This window comes from Pongo abelii, chromosome 16 (assembly GCF_028885655.2).
Source record: "Pongo abelii isolate AG06213 chromosome 16, NHGRI_mPonAbe1-v2.0_pri, whole genome shotgun sequence".
Lineage (NCBI taxonomy): Eukaryota > Metazoa > Chordata > Mammalia > Primates > Hominidae > Pongo > Pongo abelii.
Window position 1 is genome coordinate 98,704,925 of NC_072001.2, and position 19,675 is coordinate 98,724,599.

Consider the following 19,675-nt stretch of genomic DNA (forward strand, 5'->3'; position numbering starts at 1 on the left):
ATTTTGTTTTCCACAGTTTCACTTACCTGTGGTCAGTGGGGGTCTGAAAATATGACATCACTACTTGTACGCTTTGGGGCCATTATTAAGTCAAAGAAAGGTTAATTGAACACAAGCACCGCAACAACATGACAGTCAATCTAGTAACAGAGATGGCTACTAAGTGAGTCATGGGCAGAGAGTGCAAACAGCCTGGATCTGCTTCTCCAAGAAATGATTCATGTCCCATGTGCGATGGAGCAAGATGGCCCAAGATTTCATCACAGTACTCAGAATCTGGCACAATTTAGAATTTATGAATTGTTTGTTCCTGAAATTGCTCATTTACATCACAATGCCTATAACTATGCATCCCTTTATCTCATGACATAGACATTTTATCATTTCACATCATCACAAAGAAAAGGGTGAGTACAGTACAGCAAGATATTTTGAGAATAAGAGAGAGAGAGACCACATCCATATACCTTTTATTACGTTATATTATTGTCATTGTTCTATTTTACTGTTAGTTATTGTTGTTAATTTCTTATTGTGCCTAATTTATAAATTACACTTTATTATAGGTATGCGTGTATAGGAAAAAATATAGTGTATATAGGGATAGTGTATATATGTAGATAGTGTATAACTACCGATAGTTACAGGCATCCATTGAGAGTCTTGGAATTTATATGTATCTCTATATTATAGATACATAGATATATATAGATATTATACATATATAGATATACATATAACTTTATATTAAATGAATAATATATAACATTATGTATTTATTATGTTATGTACGTAATATATAACATTCTACTATGTATTATATACATTATATATAATGTATATAATATAATATATATAACTCATATCCACCACAAAATGAGATGTGTCTAAGGTTTTCCAGCCTATGATAATAGTACTTGTCCCAATTAAATATAAGATTTAATATTTTAGTTGGTATAAAAGTAAACTTGAAGACAGAGGCAAATTTAAGACTCAGAAAACAATGCAGAATGCAGAGCACTGAAGAGATGGAACTCGATGAAAAACACTTCAGGTGTGATCATCCAAATTCTAATTTGGATACTAAAATATCAGGTAGATTTCACCCATGCCTGAAAGTCACAGAAATGCTCCGATGAATGAAATTTTTCACATATGCTACAAATGCAGCTGACCAGACAAGTATTATGATTCTATGTGAGAATAAAAAAAAATTTAAATGAATAGGCAACTAGAATTATTTTTAGATTATAGGACAAAAAGTAAACTGTTCTTTTAGATACTAAATTCAAGGGAAACTTAAGCTTATTTTGTTTCTCAAGGTGAACAACTTAGAAATCTTCTAAGCTGCAACTCTCTCTCTCTCTTATATATATAAATATATATATGAATATATATATATGAATATGTATAAACCAATAAGCATTGACACACTGTCAAATGTACTTTTGTGACTTTTCTCTTCAAATCCTCAAACAATCATATCTTTCTCTATTTCCTGCACAGGTAATTTTGCAAACTTGGTTAAATGACACTTCTCAAAAATACAATCTATTTGGAGAAAAAACTTTATGAAAAGGCAAATGTAGTAGCTAGTTCATTGCATCAGATCTACTGCAGTTCAAATGAAAATGTGAGGAAATTCCTGGTGAAGAATGATGTCAAAAGTTTACATTTGAACTAGTTTCCAAAAGATCATATGTTTTAACTCCAAGTTAAATGGTGTATAGGCCATATCTCATCTTTTTTCCTCCTCCCCTATTTCAACCTCTTCCCCAGTAATACCACATCTCCCATACTCACTCCTTCACACAAACATATAACACACACATACCACCACTTCACATTCCTTCTCTCACACACATCACTCCACACACACAAATACACCAGCACACACACATTCCATTCATTCACAATCATATATACACAAATAGACAAACACTACTCCACACTCACATACACATACACAGACACACACCCACACCATGCTTTCAGATGTGCAAACACAAAAACACACCTTTTGGACCTACTATTTATTATATTATGCATTCCTGTAGGATTATGGCTTGGCTATCACAAGTGTTTAGAGTTTTATTTTATTTTTATTTTTATTTTTTATTTATTTAGAGACAGAGTCTTACTCTGTCACCTAGGCTGAAGTACAGTTGTGTGATCATAGCTCACTGCAGCTTGAAACTCCTGGGCTCAAGCAATCCTCTTGACTCAGCCTACCAAGTAGCTGGGACTACAACACCCAGCTAACAGTGTTTGGAATTGAAAGTGTACAGAGCAGAGAATCATGAGACAAAAAGAGAAAAGTTAAAGAATAAAATGATTGACAATAGGTGCCCATCAAATTCTGAGTCTTTCCTCCATGCTTGACAATTTCACACAGGCCTGCAAAGATCGGTTCTTACTTAAGAGTATATCAGAGAGATTCATGCCAAAGATTCCCCTACCCCAACCTTGAAATTAAAGAAAATGCTACCTGCTGATGAAAGAAACCAGTTTAATTTCAGCCTCTTCACAAAATAGCAGATTGGAATTTTCCTAGGAAGAGATTGTATTTGTTTTGCTTTGTTACATTTTGTTTTCTAATTATAGACTTAAAAAACAAAACTTAGAGACTAAAGGAGATAGACGGCTAGCATGAATGTAAACTAACAACTACTTTCTATATAGAGCAAATGGACAACATATATCAGAAGCCTTTATAATACAAAGCCCACTGATTTAGTAATTCAGATTTTTAAAATACAGACCAAGGAAATTATCCTAAGTAAAGAAATAAAGTTTTGTGTCTGATGCCCTCATAGTGATCAATATTATGTTGTTTACAGTGGCAAAAACTTGGATATAAGAAAATATCAACAACAGGGAAATGATTAGTAAATAATGAAGCATCCTCTTAGTGGAACAATAAATAGCCATTAAATTCTGTCAGATTTTTTCTAGTAACAGAGAAAATGCATATAATAAAATTCAAAGTGTATGGCCAAATTTAAAATCCTGTATACAGACTGATCTCAATGATAAGACAAAGGCAAAATAAATAAATAAATAAAAAATAAAAGATTGAAACCAAAATACCAGTGGAAGTCATCTGTAGGAAATATGATTGTGGATGTTTTCTTTTATACTTTTAAGTACTTTCCAAATTTTACACAATAAAAATGAAATTTTTATAATAAAAATGAATTAAATAAACTGTATTCTAGAAACACAATGGGATTGATTAGCTCTATTTATTCAGCTACATTGGTTTCCATTTTCCCAGTGGTTTTATTATTTAAATTACATTATGAATAGTGTGAAACGCTTAGAGACAACATGAGTGCTCTTGATATGCTGACAACATGAGTGCTCTTGATATGCTGAAAACATATTTCCTAGAAAAGCCTAGATGTTAGGAGAAAGTACATCAAATGCAACTTCAAACTTGTAAAATCTAGCTTAATACCAGTTTCTCATAGCTGGCATCTAGTTCCTAGAAAATGTGGGATGTTTCTATTATTGTTTGCAAGTTTTGAATATTCTGAAATATTACCAAAGTTATACCAAAAATTCTAACAGTAGAAACAAACTATTACATTTATTCTCGTATCAAATGCAAAGTATGCATATGGAATGGATTAATCACTTCTTCATTTACAAATCACTAGAGTTAATAAAATTATTTATAAATCACTAAGGCTAATAAAATTATTTTCTTTTTAGGATGAGGGAGACAAATATTAATTAAGGGCTTACTGTTCCAGAATGTGTTAGCTGCGCTTTAAATTCAGAGGTTATAACCCAGAGGTAAAGAGCTCATCCCCTGTCAATTACACAAAGCTGGGTTTAGTTCTCAGCTCCAGTACTCAGTGTGACCCTGGGCAAGTAATGTATCAGGTGCCAAATTCCTTATTTACAAAACTGGTATGACAATGGCAGTGATTTCATTTGAGCCAAAGACAGAAGAAGCCATTTGTGCAAAGCCTCCCCAGAAACACAGCTTAGGGCCTATTCCTGTGAGTCATCCAGGGATGCTGGAGGTTAGGGTACAGGTGGAAACAGAAGAGGCAGCAGGTGAGGTTAGGCAGGAGGGCACTGGGTTGAATGGCACTAGGTTTCGATTTTATCCTGAGGGCACTAGGGCACCATTGACTGGATGAAGTGAGAGGGATATGCTTTGTAAGCATTTCTGGAATTATAGTGCGGGTGCTGAGAACTACTCTGCTTAAATGGCCAAGAACACATGTATCTTTGTTGTAGGTCACAATTGTATAGCATGACATGTTATAAGAGGTACAGAAAGTCTTTAGGGCAGCCTTTTTGATCTCCTGGATATTGGGGAAATGAGGAAGGGTCCCGTCCCTGGCTCCATGTTTTCCTGTGGATGGAGGCCCTGTGGCAAAGCTATCTAGTCTTTCCCTCGCTCCCTCCTTCCCAGGGGTGGAGCTGACTTACCTGATGAATGATGAGCCTGGCAGGAGGAACCGAGCCCACCTGGCTCAGCTGCTTCCTGATCAACCACTCCTGAAAAGGACTTACATTCTCTTGACCTTGCAGTTGACTTAGCAGAGAAGACCTTGTCCTGACCAGGAACTCCCTGGTTTCCAGTGCTGTCTGTCACAGAGTGGTGAGTTGAATTCAGAGAAGAACCTCTTGGCTACCAGACCTAAGGCAACCTTCTCCCACCCAACCTGAATAAAGGTAATATTTTGATCTTCAGTTATGCAATTCCTGTCTTTCTAAGTTAGCTCAGAATTAGCCCTCCACAAACCCCCACAATGGTTTTAAGAGCAAACTGTGTATCAGGAACTTCAGTTTTGAAGGTGCTTAGCACAGAATGAATATTTTCCACTAGTAGAGTAGAACAGCTTTTTTGTTTGTTTTGTTTTGAGACGGAGTCTCGCTCTGTCACCCAGGCTAGAGTGCAATGGCACGATCTCGGCTCACTGCAACCTCCACCTGTCAGATTCAAGCAATTCTCCTGCCTCAGCCTCCTGAGTAGCTGGGATTACAGGCACCCACCATCACGCCTGGCTAATTTTTGCATTTTTACAGAGACGGGGTTTCACTATGTTGGCCAGGCTAGTCTTGACCTCCTGATCTCAGGTGTTCTGCCCGCCTTGGTCTCCCAAAATACTGGGATTACAGGCATGAGCCACCGCGCCTGGCCGAGAACAGCTTTATACTACTTGTTAGAGAGAACATAACAGCTGCCTTATATGCTAGACATATTACAGTATGGTCATATAATTCTCTTTCAAGAGATGAGATAGGATTTATTTTCCATCTAAATCCATGTAATGATGAGCTGTGAGAGCAGACAGTCCTTCTGAATATATGAAAATACCACTGGGCAGAACTGTCTTGTTCTTGCATGCTATTAAAATGCTGTCAATTTGCAACAACAGGATGGCTAAAACACCCCTGATGTCATCAGACATTATGCTAGCATCAGCCAAGGAATCGCGGTCAATTTTGTTCATAGTGACCACAGTGTGTTCACTGCTCTAGAAAGATATGTTAGGGCTGATGGAATTTTCACTAATATAATTATGATGTTTGCTATGCATTAATTCCCAATGGATGAACAAAAGATCAAGTTATTTTGCCAAACTCACAATCGACAATGAAAAAGTAACCACTGTTTTGCAACTGGTACCAAAGTTGATTCAGCAAAGCATGACCTTAGTTCTTAAGTTTTTTTTATCTTATTATACGACATTTGACTCATGGAGAAACACTATGGACGTTTTACAAAGTTAGGCTGCAATGAGCATAATAAGGAATTTGGGGTGTCATTTAGAGAACTGGGAATCACTCAAGGGAGTTTGTTCTGTAGAATTAGTTTAGTAGCATTGTAGGAATAAATGGACTGAACAAATCACTTCGAAAACAGGATACTTATACCAAATTTCCAAACGATTTTAAGTTGTCACATTGAATTTCTATGCTAAATAGCAAGCAACCAAACCAACCAGTAAGATTTCAGTGACTGAAGAATGTGCGTTTTCCAGTTCTCTAAACTGACACTGGAGATTCCTTCTCTTTCCACATTAACAGGTTTTATATTTCTAAGTGACATGATGAAGCACATTAAATTGTCATTATGCTCCTGGCTTCAATCCACCAAATTTGGGGAGAACAAATTATATTCTTTATTTTATCAGTCTTGCTTAGGGATTACTTAAAAAATCAATTGGTTCTCTATCTAGAATAACAAGAATATACATACACATAAAAAAGACACATTTTTAGAGAAATGGTCAGAAAAGTTACCTTTTTTCCAAACCTTCATCGGTTCTTTCATTTTGCCATTACAAGGCTATGACATTTCACAATAAAAACAGTCTTAAACAGCGGCAAAGAATTCGGACACCTACAATAGCATAACATCGTGTTTCAGTAATTTAGCAAGGGCATGATTAATTCAATAGTGGCACTACCAAAAAAAAGAGCAACAATTACTCTTTTATTGCAAATACAAATGGTTGTTTATCATCCTTATTAATTATTGTTATTACATTATAATATTTGATGGATTCTGGGTGGTCAGGCGGTGAGCTGTGCTCTTTCCCTCATTCAAATACAGCTGCTTTCTTTCTTCCACGGAGCTTGTCTCTACACAGTGTTTTTCGTATACCTCTTTTGCAACGAATGAATTTGCTTACAGGTAGAAAATATTTCTTTACTACACATAAGGTCTGCAGATCTTGGACAGAGTTATGTTGCACTCGTTATATTTCTTCAAAGTTATGACCACTCTTACTTATAATTGTGTATATTGTGTTCCCTCACCCTAAAACACTCTTCCCTCTCTCCTCTGTCTAGTCTCTTTTTTTCTAGATAACTCCTATCTCATCTGCAGGCATTAGCTCAGATATCACCTTCCTTCTTTCTACTCACTGTGTTAATTTGCTCTCATAGGCAGTCTCACAGCATCACTTGTGAAACTTACACAGCAATTGTTGAGTCATTGCCCTCTTCGGGAGGAGAAAGCCATTATCATAGTTATCTTAGCATATGTATTGGGTCCTCTCAGCTTCACCTGTGTTCAGAATCTTTGGCTACATATCTCAGTTAACACTGGAGAGACCATTTGTGGGAGGACTCTTCCGGGCATTGCAGAGGCACCGGCTCACTTCATACCTATCCTTCACCAAGTCTTCATTACTGAGGCTGATACATATCCAAAAATGCAGGGAATTAGCACTCTGTGTGGCCAACTTTTGTCCAATGGAAGACCTGAGCCAATGGATAAAGTCTTCTTTCCTCCTCTAGATGTGACTATTCTGAGGCACAGCCATTTAAGTGATTTCTTGGAAAGCAGTTATACAAGATCAGTTATAATAGCTAGCTCCATAAGAAACCCTAATATGGGTTATTCTTCTTTTCTCCTCTGTTCTCTTTTTCTCTCACTTTTGCTTTTCTAGGATTGTACTTCATAACAAAGGGAGCACATTCAGTCATTGTCTGAAGCTCTGTCTCCTGGGGAACCCAGGCTATGACAGGCAGTAACTAGGATATAGTAGTTGTTTAATAAAGGGTTGTTAACTAAATTAATAAATACATCTAGAATCAAAACTACCTTCTTAAATATTTATTGATCGTTCAAAATCTCATGCAGTGAATGCAGGGGAAGCAATGACTCAGTCTGCTGGGCACAGTGGCTCACACCTGTGATCCTAGCACCTTGGGAGACTGAGGCAGGCAGATCACTTGAACCTAGCAGTTTGAGACCAGCCTGGGCAACATGACAAAATCCCGTCTGTAAAAAATAAAATACAAAAATTAGCCAGGTGTGGTGGCTGGTGCCTGTAGTCCCTGCTACTCGGGAGGCTGAGGTGGGAAGGTCATTTAAGTCTGGGAAGTCAAGGCTGCAGGGAGCCATGATTGTACCATGGCACTCCATCCTGTGTCAGTGATAGAATGAGACCCTATCTCAAACAAACAAACAAACAACTAACTAGATTTAGTCTTAGGATTAGCTAACATCAAATGTATAATTGCCAGCATGAAATTTCATACAGGTATACTACATACCTGCAGATAATGCTTTATGCCTTGAAAATTTACAAAAGTAAAATAGTTGGTAATTCTTAACTTCCTCTGATACTTTCCTTAAGAAACCCAAAGGGTTTGAGGTGCAATTTGTCATACCACTTGGATATCAAACATATGATAGGGAGTAGGTTACTGGCAAGAAAAGACACTGGGAGACACAAGTGTGGTTTTAGACACTTGCTTACCCACTAACACCATGAACTTGCTCATGTCAGCTAAATATTTTGAGATATGGTATCCTTACCTATAAAGTGAGAAACCAGATGAAATTTGCCTTTCTCAGCCTAAACTATACTGTGTCCTTACAAACTAGATCCATTACCAAAATTCCAAGTCTGGGGTGAGAATGTGAGAAAAACAGAATATAAATGACTAAGATGTAAATTTCTAAGGGGACAAGTCAGAGGGGAGAATAGTCACAGAAAAGTACAGTTTGCCTCACTAATCTGTGGATCTTTGCCTGGAAATATCAGACAGGATAATGACACCCATTCCTTTCAGATTCAAAATTCCACAAATTTTTGGAATACTGGCAGACGGCAAAGATATTGTGGGTTCAGTTCCAGACCACTGCCATAAAGTGAATATTGCAATAAAGCAAGTCACACAAATTTTTTGGTGCATATAAATGTTTTGCATATAAAAGTTATGTTTATACTGTACTGTAATCTAGTAAATGTACAGTAGCATTATGTTTAGAAAACAATGTGCACACCTGAATTAAAAATCCTTTATTGCTAAAAAATGCTAACAATTATCTAAGCCTTCAGCAAGTCATAATCTTTTTGCTAGTAGAGAGTCTTTCCTTCACGTTGATGGCTGCTGACTGATCAGGGTGTAGTGGTTGAAGGTTGGGTGGTTGTGGCAATTTCTTAAAATAAGACAACAGTAAAGTTTGCTACATTGATTGACTCTGCCTTTCATGAAAGATGACTCTGTAGCATGTGACACTGTTTCACAGCATTTTACCCAAAGTAGAATTTCTTTCAAAATTAGAGTCAGTCCTCTCAAATCCTGCCACTGCTTTATCAGCTACAGTTGTGTAATATTCTATGTCTTCTGTTTTTATTTCAAAAATGTCCATAGCATCTTCACGATAAGCAGACCCATCTCAAGAGACCACATTTTTTGCTCATTCAAAGGAAGCAACATCTTATCCCTTTATGTTTTATTATGAGATTGCAGCAATTCAATCGCATCTTCATGCTCCACTTCTAATTTTAGTGCTCTTCCTATTACTACCACATCTGCAGTTACTTTTCCCACTGACGTCTTGAACTCATCAACATCATCTGTGAGGGTTGGAATCAACTTCTTGCAAACTTCTGTTAATGTTGATATTTTGACCTCTCCCCATCAATCAGTAATGTTTTTGATGGCATCTAGAATTGTTAATCCATTTCAGAAGATTTTCAATGTGCTTTGCCCAGATGCATCAGAGAAATCACAGCAATAGCCTTACAAAACGTAATTCTTAAATAAGAAGACTTGAAAGTCAGAATTACTCCATGATCCACGAGCTGCAGAATGGACATTGTGTTAGCAGGCCTGAAAACATCAATTTCCTTGAACATCTCCATCAGAGCTCTTGGGTAACAAGGTATATTGTCAATGAGCAGTAACATTTTCAAAAGAATCTTTTCTTCTGAACAGTAGGTTTCAACAGGGGGCTTAAAATACTCACTAAACCATGTTGTAAACAGATTTGCTGTCATCCAGAGTTTGTTGTTTCATTTATAAGAGCACTATAAGCAGGGTAGATTTAGCATAATTCTTTAGGGTCGTAGGATTTGGGGAATGGTAAATAAGCATTGGCTTCAACTTAAAGTCACCAGCGACACTAGACTCTAACCAGAGAGTCAGCCTGTCCTTTGAAGCTTTAAATCCAGGCATTGGCATCGCCTCTCTAACTATGTAAGTCCTAGAAGGCATCTTCTTCCAATAAAAGGCTGTTTTATTTACATTGAAAATCTGTTGTTTGGTGTTTAGCCACCTTCATCAATGATCTTATCACTTCATTGATCAATGATCAATGAAGAGTTTAACCACCTTCATCAATGATCATAGTTAGATCTTCTGAATAGCTTGTTGCAACTCCTGTATCAGCACTTGCTGCTTCACCTTGCACTTTTATGGTATGAAGACAATACCTTTCCTTAAACCTCATGGACCAATCTCTGCTAGCCTCAAACTTTTCTTCTGCAGTTTCCTCACCTCTCTCAGACTTCATAGAATTAAAGAGAGTTAGTGTTTTTCTCTGGATTAGGCTTTGGCTAAGGAGGATGTTATGGCAGGTTTGATCTTCTATCCAGACCATTCAAACTTTCACCATATCAGTAATACAGATGTTTCACTTTCTTATCATTCATGTGTTCACTGGAGTAGCACTTTTCATTTCCTACAGACTTTTCCTTTGCATCCATAACTTGGCTTTTTGGTGCAAGCAGCCTAGGTTTTGCCCTATCTTGACTTTTGACATGCCTTCTTCACTAAGCTTAATCATTTCTATCTTTTAGTTGAAAGTGATAGATGTGGGAATCTTCTTTTATTTGAATGCTTAGAAGCCCTATTGTAGGCTTATTAGTTGGCCTAATTTCAGTATTGGTGTATCTCAAGGAATAGGCAGGCCCAAGGAGAAGAAGAAAGATGGCAGAACAACCAGTTGATGGATCAGCTAGAACACACAAAACATTTATCAGTTAAGTTTATCTTCTTACATGGGAGCAGTTCTTGGTGCCCCCAAATAATTACAATAGTGCCATTAAATGTCACTGATCACAGATCACCACACTAGACATAATAATAAAAATGGTTTGAAATACTGTGAGAATTAACAAAATGTGACATAGAGCCACAAAAAGCATATGCTTTTGGAAAGATGGCACCAACAGACATGCTCAATGCATGGTTGCCACAAACTTTCAATTTGTAAAAACTGCACTACCTGTGAAGCACAATAAAGCAAAGCAAAGTTAATTGAGGCTTGCCTGTACTTCAAAAAATGTCCTAATTGGAAAGAGTGAATTTAAATAAGCAAAATAATTTTAAATTGTTACATTAATAAGTGCAGAAAGAAAATATTCAAAAGTGAAGAGAATGCAAGCCAAAGAAGCCTACTAAGTCACAAAGCCTTTTTCAAATGTTTAGCATATTATCTCACACACACACACAAACACACACACAGGCATTCTTTTAAGAGTTGGCATTCTTACCAAGTCTTTGTAAGAGATAAAGCAGCTCTTGTTTACAGTTCAAATCGATATTGGGCCAATACCTCAATAAAGGATGAAGAATGTGTTTAGGCTGTTCTACTGAATCTCCATTTCAGATCATTGTAACTTCTCATTCTCTTTTACACCCACTTTAAGCGATCATAGATTAATTAAATACCCTAGACAAAAATTAGAGTCAAGTGATTTGAAGGCAAAAGGAAGACTCATATATAAGTATTAGTTGAAAAAGAATTCATGTCAAGATGGCAGCTGAGCATAGGCTAAAGCTTCCCCACTCCTACGTCAAACAATAGAAAGGTTAAGTAAAATATTTTAACATATAACATTAAAAACCGTGACAGAGCTGAACCCTAAGGATGGGAAATCTTCAGAGGCTAGAAACAGAAAGAAAACCTGTTGGTGAGGAGTACATAAACCAGCAAAGTCTACAGTGAGGAAATGGGGTATTTTTAGTCTGGCTACAGGGCACGAGCCTGGAGTTCCCATATCCAGTCAGGAAAAACTAAATTTGAGGTTTTAAGCTTCAAGCATATAAGGAATCTAAAATTGGGTTTTCTGCAGACAGTTAGAGCTGGTCCTACAACACAGGTTCATAAGCTGTGATGAAGAACTTCAATATTCCTACCTTCCAGTTAGAGGTTTAGCCCAGATATATGCCATACATATATGACTATAGTAGAAAAAGACTCACTAAAATGAGATTGGGACATTTCGTCTGCATTGCAGGAGGATTGATATTTTGAATTTAAAGACTGTAATTTAAAACTAGATTAGAGATGATATGTTTTGGGATAGGGCAGAGACATTCTCAAAACTGAATTATAGAGAGTACCTGAAATTCTACATAAGATAACTAGTGGAAGATAAGCTCACCTATCAAGAATTATAAAATTTGAGGAGATGCAATGCCTTTTAAAATAATATGCATACATCCCAAATGGGTGAACTCACTCAGAGTAACTCAAGAAAGGGAAACAGCAATCATAAAGGTTTTACTCAAGTTAAAAAATGAAAGATGAAACACATCTTTTTTTTTTTTACTTATGGCAAAGATACAATAGAAGGGCTAATACCCTCAAAACAAGAATAAGGTATTATAAAACAAAATCTGATATATTAAAAAATTAAGTAAAATTCTGAAAAAAAATCTACTCATTAAAATAAAAAATACTCAAAAGATGGTTGGAACAGTAGATTAGACACCATAGAAAATAAAATTAGAGAATTGGAAGACAGAAAAAATTACAGAGACATAAAGTGATAGAAATTATGGATAAAGGACTAAGCTTTGGAGGATAGAAACAGCAGCTCTAATATACACGTGAGGGAAGTCCCACAAGTAGAAACTAAAGAGACTTGTGGAAAGTCAATATTCTAAGAGACAAAGGATGAGAAATTTTCAGAAAAAAGAAATAAGTAGTCAAAAGTTATATCAAGTACTAATTAGGATGCATGTAATTAAGTCAGCACCTAGGTATTGCTATCACAACACCTCAAGTATAAAGAAAAAGAAAGATTGCCTATAAAAGCATGACAATTAGATCAACCACAGACTTTAGACACATCCTTGGGTGTTACTGTGGGTTCAAGTTATTAACCATCAGATTGAAAAACATAGGAATACAGCTTTATGCAAATTCCTGCCTTAGGATTAAAAACCCTGTGGCCTAGTTACCATTCACTCCTTAATTGGGATCAGAAATTCCCAGTGAGAGTTTGGGGGTCATGAATCCTGTAGCTTGGTAGTTTCCTAGACTATCCCCTTGATGAGCCTCCTGCTCAGGTCACACCCTCATGTCCCCTGATCCTTTTCGACTGCATCTTGCTGGTCTAGTGTCTTCTTCCGTCTACATCCTCAAAGGGCTCTAGGCTCTTCACTGGGCTTTTTCTCAGGCCTGGGCCACAGATGCATGAAGTGAATCTTTGGTATTTCAGAGCAACTACTGGTTTTGAAATCAGTTCCATCCCCTTCCCATCATCACTGACAAAAAAAAATGGTATTTAACACTACATGAACAAGAGAGTTTTTTTATTCAGAGATTGGGCTTCATGGTGCATGCAGAGTTCAGAGTTCAGTGTCTCAGATACTCATTATAGAAAGGACTAAACACACACATACACAGAGAGAGAGAAAAAAAATACATGTAGTTAAAATTCATTCTAAAGAAAAAAAATTCATTCTAAAGAACCTTGGTATAAGAATGTAAGAATGAATGTTAATTATGGATTTTTCTGTTGAATGTAGCAATAGATTTCATCAGCCAGCGAAGGCAATCTATGGGTTATATCTAAACACAGTTGACCCTTGAACAACAAAAGGTTAGGGTTGCCAACATCCTGTGGAGTTGAAAATCCTCATATAACTTTTGACTCCCCAAAGACTTAACTACTAATAACATAAATGGTCAATTAACACATATTTTCTATGTTATATGTATTATGTACTGTATTCTTACAATAAAGTAAGCTAGAGAAAAAATGTTATTAAGAAAATCATAAGGAAGAGGAAATATATTTACTATTCAGTTAGTGGAAGTGGGTCATCATAAAGATCTTCATAATTTTTGTCTTCAGGTTGAGTAAGCTGAGAAAAAGGAGGAAGAGGAAAAGTTGGTTTTCCTATCTCAGGCATGGCAGAGTTGGACAAACATTTGTATATAAGTGAACCCTCACAGGTCCAACCTGTGTTGTTTAAGTAGCAACTCTAAGTGCAATATCTAAGTATCTCTATTTGTGTAACTAATGGATAATTTTGCAATTGTTTTTTATAATTATTATCTAATACCTCCTAAATGGAATCAGAAGGTACAGTTTCCTACATATTTTGTTACAGCATGGATATCATCTCAATTTCAGTATTATTGAAAAATTCACCCTGGGTAAGAAATGGTTCACATTTTTCCTTTTTACCTACACTAGAAATCTAAAGCTTTAAGAGAAAAGAAGCTTTAAATAAAAGGAGCTGCTGGTTAGCATTATACAATGACAGTCATTACAATTTCAAAAAATATCAAACTATTACAATTTTCCAACTAAATGAATGAGCATGTTTTGGGTTAAGTAAGATATTATTGTCAGAAATTTAAAAGTTCTTACATATAATAAAAATCTGTGAAGATTGCAGAACCATACATATATTGTTGCTCCAGAAAAGTCAGGTAAAAAGTAATCAGATATTTTGGACAGCAGTGATCAAATAGCTGCCGTGAGTCTTACAACCTCGAGACAAGGACTCCGTGACCCACCTCCAAGTCATAGGCTTCTTGTTTCCCAAGCAGTATGTGTGTAAGGAAAGTAGGAAAATCAGACTCCTCAAAGATGTAGTAGACTGTTAGCTTGTTTGTTTAAACCTGCTTTCTGGGATTAGCTCTATCTTACTTTGCATTTGGGGCTGAAGGTTAGACAAGGGTCAAGTAGGAGATTTCAACACATCTGATAAACGTTTGTTCTTCAGGAGAAGAGGAGAACTTTTCACCAGTTAGGCCTAATGCCCTCATCTTAACCCCTTCGTATTATTCGCCTGTGTAAGGAGGCTCAGCAGCATAGGGCACTTTTAAATCTCAATGCACAAATCCATAACATTCATTATTATCTAACTTCGGAAACTACTCTCTAGCCTGAAAGCTCACTGTTCAAATATGGCCTTGCATTAGCACCGGCCAGTTCATCCTGGACTGTGTTTGTGGATTAGGGACAAAGTGAAGACCTTTTTTTTTCTTTCAAACAAAAATTATCACAACTAAATATTTGTGAAAGCCAAACAAAGGAATATTCTTAGATATTTAAATGCAACATGTACTCCCTATTCTTAAAAAACGAGTCTACAATGATCTCAAATTTTTTCTAAGATGATTGTTCATTCTTTAAACATATTACTGTTTGTTTGTGAGGGTAAATTCTAGTCTTAAAGGCTTATAAATCCCTCTGATTGGTACTAAAAGCTCCCCCTGTTTCAATGACATTGTTTTCACAGTTATATTTTAGCAGAGAGAGAGAAAAAAAGTATAAATAGGAGGAAAAGTTGTAGAGAGACAGGGGAGCTGATCCTTGTCTCACATTCTCAGTGTTTGCTTTGTAAACTGCTGCCACACAAAACAATGGCCATGTCTCGCTTATGACAGGGATACATTCTCAGAAATGCATCATTAGGTAATTTTTTTTTTTGGCTCACTGCAACCTCTGCCTCCTGGGTTCAAGGGATTCTCCTGCCTCAACCTCCCTAGTAGCTGGGATTACAGGTATGTGCCACCATGCCAGCTAATTTCTGTATTTTTAGTAGAGACAGGGTTTCACCATGTTGGCCAGACTGGTCTCAAACTCCTGACCTCAAGTGATCTGCCCTCTTCAGCTTCCCAAAGTGCTGGGATTACAAGCATGAGCCACCGTGCCCGACCTCATTAGGTAATTTCACCCCGCGGTAACTTCACAGAGTGTGCTTACACAAACCTAGATGGTATAGCGTACTATACACCTAGGCTATAAACCTGTACAGCATATTGCTGTACTGAATGCTGTAGGCAACTGTAACACAATAGTATTTGTGTATCTAACCATAACCTAACATAGAAAAAGTAATGTGCTGTTTATATTGTTAAGATGTTACAAAAGCTACAACATCACTAGGCGATAGGAATTTTTCAGCTCCCGTATAAACTTAGGGGACCTATGTGGCATAGAACTGTACTTGCTATGCCCCAAGGGGATTAAGAGATGGGGAATAGGGAAGGGAGATGTTCTCATATTGGCGTCCCCAAGTCTTTGCAATGATTTGCACTCCTGGCTCCAGGTCTTTGTTAGTAGACATTTTCTGCAAGTCTACTGCTGAGTTTTAACATTACACTTCTCACTCTGTATTCCATCTTCTGATTCCTTGTCTATCTTTCTCGATAGACTATGAACAACTTGAGTACAGAGTCTCTGCCTCATTCGCCTCTGTATCTCTAGTGCTTGACACAGTTCTGAGAACAGAGCACATGCTCAATATTTAACTAGAGAATGAACACTGAAGTCACACCTACTTGTAAAAAGATGCACCCACTTCCCTTCACCCTCTTACATACACTTAGATATAAATAATATTTAGGGTTCATCCAACTGAATTCCACGTACTTAATTAGCTGCATTTTCTTTTGCACATAACTATTCCGTCCTTCCACTGTGTCCTGGGTGAGTGCCCCCCAGCTCTGCTTTCGAAACTTTCCTGTTACTTCTCTGTTCCTGAGTTATGCAAAGTATCTTAAACACCTGGAAATACAATATTTATGTGCTTCTTTCCATCCTTCACACCATAACCATAAATGAAAGAGGAAACTATTTTTAAATAATGCAATAATATCATAAAGTCAAATAGCATTCTGTGGGGAAAAAAACCAGATAGTAAATAAAAGTCAAGCTAGCCATTGAAGTCGTCCAAACTCAAATACTGAAAGAAAATAAGACAAATGTTTGAATTACATGATAAATCAAATTGAATACAATGATATCATAATTACATAATTAGTATTTTCTTTTGCATTACTTTGTAGTTAAATCCCAAAGCCAATCACATTTTAAAATACTTCTCCAGCATACCGTGGTTTAGAGGCCTGAGCTAGCAAACAACTCATAATGTTCTTTACTTCCTGTATCCTGTGTTTTATTTTAAAGTGGAAATAGCCAGGTGTAAAACTGCACATTCCATTTTTCTCATGCAGTGTGATTTTATTAGATAACTGTTTGGAATTAACCATATAATTAAAATTATAGCCATCACCTCATCCTATTAAAGAATGGTTACAGAAAAATGACCGAAATGCAACATAAAACATGGTGGATATGCTCCTGTGGTTTTTACCTTAGGATCCTACCACCTTCTTAGCTTATTTTATATGTAGATAAGATCCTCCTTGCTCATGATGCTTCTCTGTTTCTTGTCAGTTATTTGCGTCTTTTGAAACAGGATTAACTGTTTCAATGACATGAAGCATATGTCTTTAATTCCCCAGCCTAACTTCCCTTGAACTTGATTTTACTTTTAAATTTTACATTTTCTTTTCTCAGTGATTCACCCTCTATTCCTAAATATCACAATCAGAACAGAAGACAACTCATTTACCCTTGATATTTTAAATAACCTAGACTTCTCACTCTCATTGTAGATCACAAACATCTTTTCCTGGAGCCTCACTCCTGCCATGCCAGATCTCATTTTTGCTCTGTCTAGCCACCCTGAAACGTCTTTCCTGCTACTCTCTATCCACTCAAAACTTACTATTTCTTAAAACTGGCTCCTGTCCTCTTTTGCTTCTTGAAGACTTTTCCATACAAAAGCAATCTCAGAGACGTATATCTTTCTCGATTAAAATGGCAATTTTCCACCAGCTTCCCATTTAACAATTAGGAACATACTGTTTTCCATTGCTCATTTATTATTTTACAGTTATTAGTAGTGGCTCTTCCATGAGATTATAACAGGGGTTGCAAACTCTTTCTGTAATGGGCCAGACAGTAAATATTTTAGGTGTTTCATGCCTTACAACGTCTGTCACAACTACTGAACTCTGCCATTTTAGTGGGGCAGCAGCCATACGCCATATGTAAATGAATGGAATGACTGTGTTCCAACACAACTTCATGTATGAACTCTGAAATTTAAATTGTGTGCAATTTTCACGTGACATGAAATAGTATTCTTTTGAAAATTTTCCCAACTATTTATAAATGTGAGAACCTTTCTTAGTTCACAGATCACACAAAAAGAGATGGCAGACTGGGTTTGGTCTCTGAGCCATAGTTTACTGACCACTGGATTATAAACTTCTTGAAGGCAGAAACAGATGTTGCGGTGTTCGATAGTCCAACAGCTGTTCATCATTTACCTAGCCTAAGGCAAGGGACCAATGATTCTAGCCATCCAATCTGGGAATGTTTGGAGGGCCTGAAAAATGTTTTAGAAAACAGATATAAGAGGTTGAAACCTCAAGGAAGCGGGAAGAAGAGCCTCAACTTCTCTCACCACTTCCTAAGTTCCCGGGATGTCTGTGTTCAAACACAGTATTTCTTTGAACTAAGCAGAAATCTTTGAAAGGGCAGAAGGCAGGCTCAAAGCCGCAGATGCCATTTTGAATACAAGCTTCATATGGTCTCCGTGGGAGTCTGTAAAACCCAGCGCTCTCCTCTGTGGGAGTTCTTCACTTTTAGCGTGATGGCTGTGTATTTAATTACACTGTATATTTTCTTCTTTAGTGCTGTGATACAGAAAGACGGAGACACAGAGAGTGAAGGGGAGAGAGAGAGAGAGAGCTGTACTCCAGCCCTGCAGATTAGGAACGTCCTCAACATCCAACCCATGAAGCACACGAAGATACTCCCCCTTGACATTATTTATCTAGAATGCTCTCTTTGAGTTATAGTACCAAAGGGGGGAAATACTCATTTAATGAAGAGAGAGTTTCGTCCAGTTTAAAAGCCATAATTTTGTATGCATGTCAGAAAAACACATAATCTGAACAATAAATTCACTCAGCCAGACTGAGGGCCCACTTGCCACTGGAATCTGTTCTTCTTTTTAACATAATGAGGCGACATCCCTTTCCTTGGAGAGGAGAGTTCAATAGTTTAATTTTTGTTAACTGAGATCCCTTGTATGAAGGTAAATTACATTGCCTTTTCTATTACTAGCTCTGTTAATTGTCAAGCAATCAGAGTTTATGCACTCATCCAAGACAGCGGAGAATTTCCCATAATGTTACAAAATAAAACCTGACAAAGCAAATAATCTTTAGTTTATTGATGTGCTACCAGGCTGTTGAAAGCATCAGATCAGTAATGTGCTTTGGTTAGGAAATTGGGGTCTAGGGAGAAATATTGGGAGTTAGAGAGAGAACATCAGGGCTTGCAGAAAAATATATTAGAAGTTAAAAGGGAAAAAAGATGTTTGTGGTGGGTTTTAGATTTTATGAAAAAAACACTGAGATCTTGTAAGGATTCTGAAGAAAAACACATCTGGGGTGGACAGATGAACTTTGGCCCCAGTGGCCAAAAAAGATTTATTTTTTTGTTGGGAGAGGTGCTGCATATCATAATATAAATAGCACACACAATTTCCAGAGTTCCAGGAAAGGCACATTCTGAAGACAGTCATTGCATGGTTTAATAAAAAAAATTAGGTAGCCAGGATGGCAAAACAAAATCTAGGTTTAGTTTTAAAAAAGTTAAAAACAGGAGCTCAATAAAATATCCCAGCTGCTTTTCTAGTTTCCTTCAAATTCTACCTGCAATGATGAGAAAAATAACTCAACATTTGCTTGGAGCCTTGGGGACTTTTAAGATCTGCAAAATTTATTTTTGGAGAGTTATAACCCTCTTTTCGTGCTCTTTCCTGTGCTGTTCTGTTCTTTTCCCCGTTC

At 36.9% G+C, this 19,675-nt stretch overlaps 2 long non-coding RNA genes across 2 annotated transcripts in view; one reads left to right on the forward strand and one right to left on the reverse strand.

The window, feature by feature from the left end:
• LOC129050211 (uncharacterized) overlaps positions 1 to 251 on the reverse strand; it is a 35,448-nt gene extending 35,197 nt beyond the window's left edge. The window contains exon 1 of the long non-coding RNA XR_008513797.1: positions 27 to 251. This is a non-coding gene — a long non-coding RNA (uncharacterized LOC129050211). The remainder of the gene's footprint in view (positions 1 to 26) is intronic.
• LOC129050212 (uncharacterized) lies at positions 132 to 18,819 on the forward strand. Its single transcript, XR_008513798.1, has 3 exons — positions 132 to 407; positions 4,552 to 4,695; positions 18,513 to 18,819. It is a non-coding gene; the product is annotated as an uncharacterized LOC129050212 (long non-coding RNA).
• Positions 18,820 to 19,675: the final 856 nt, after the last annotated feature.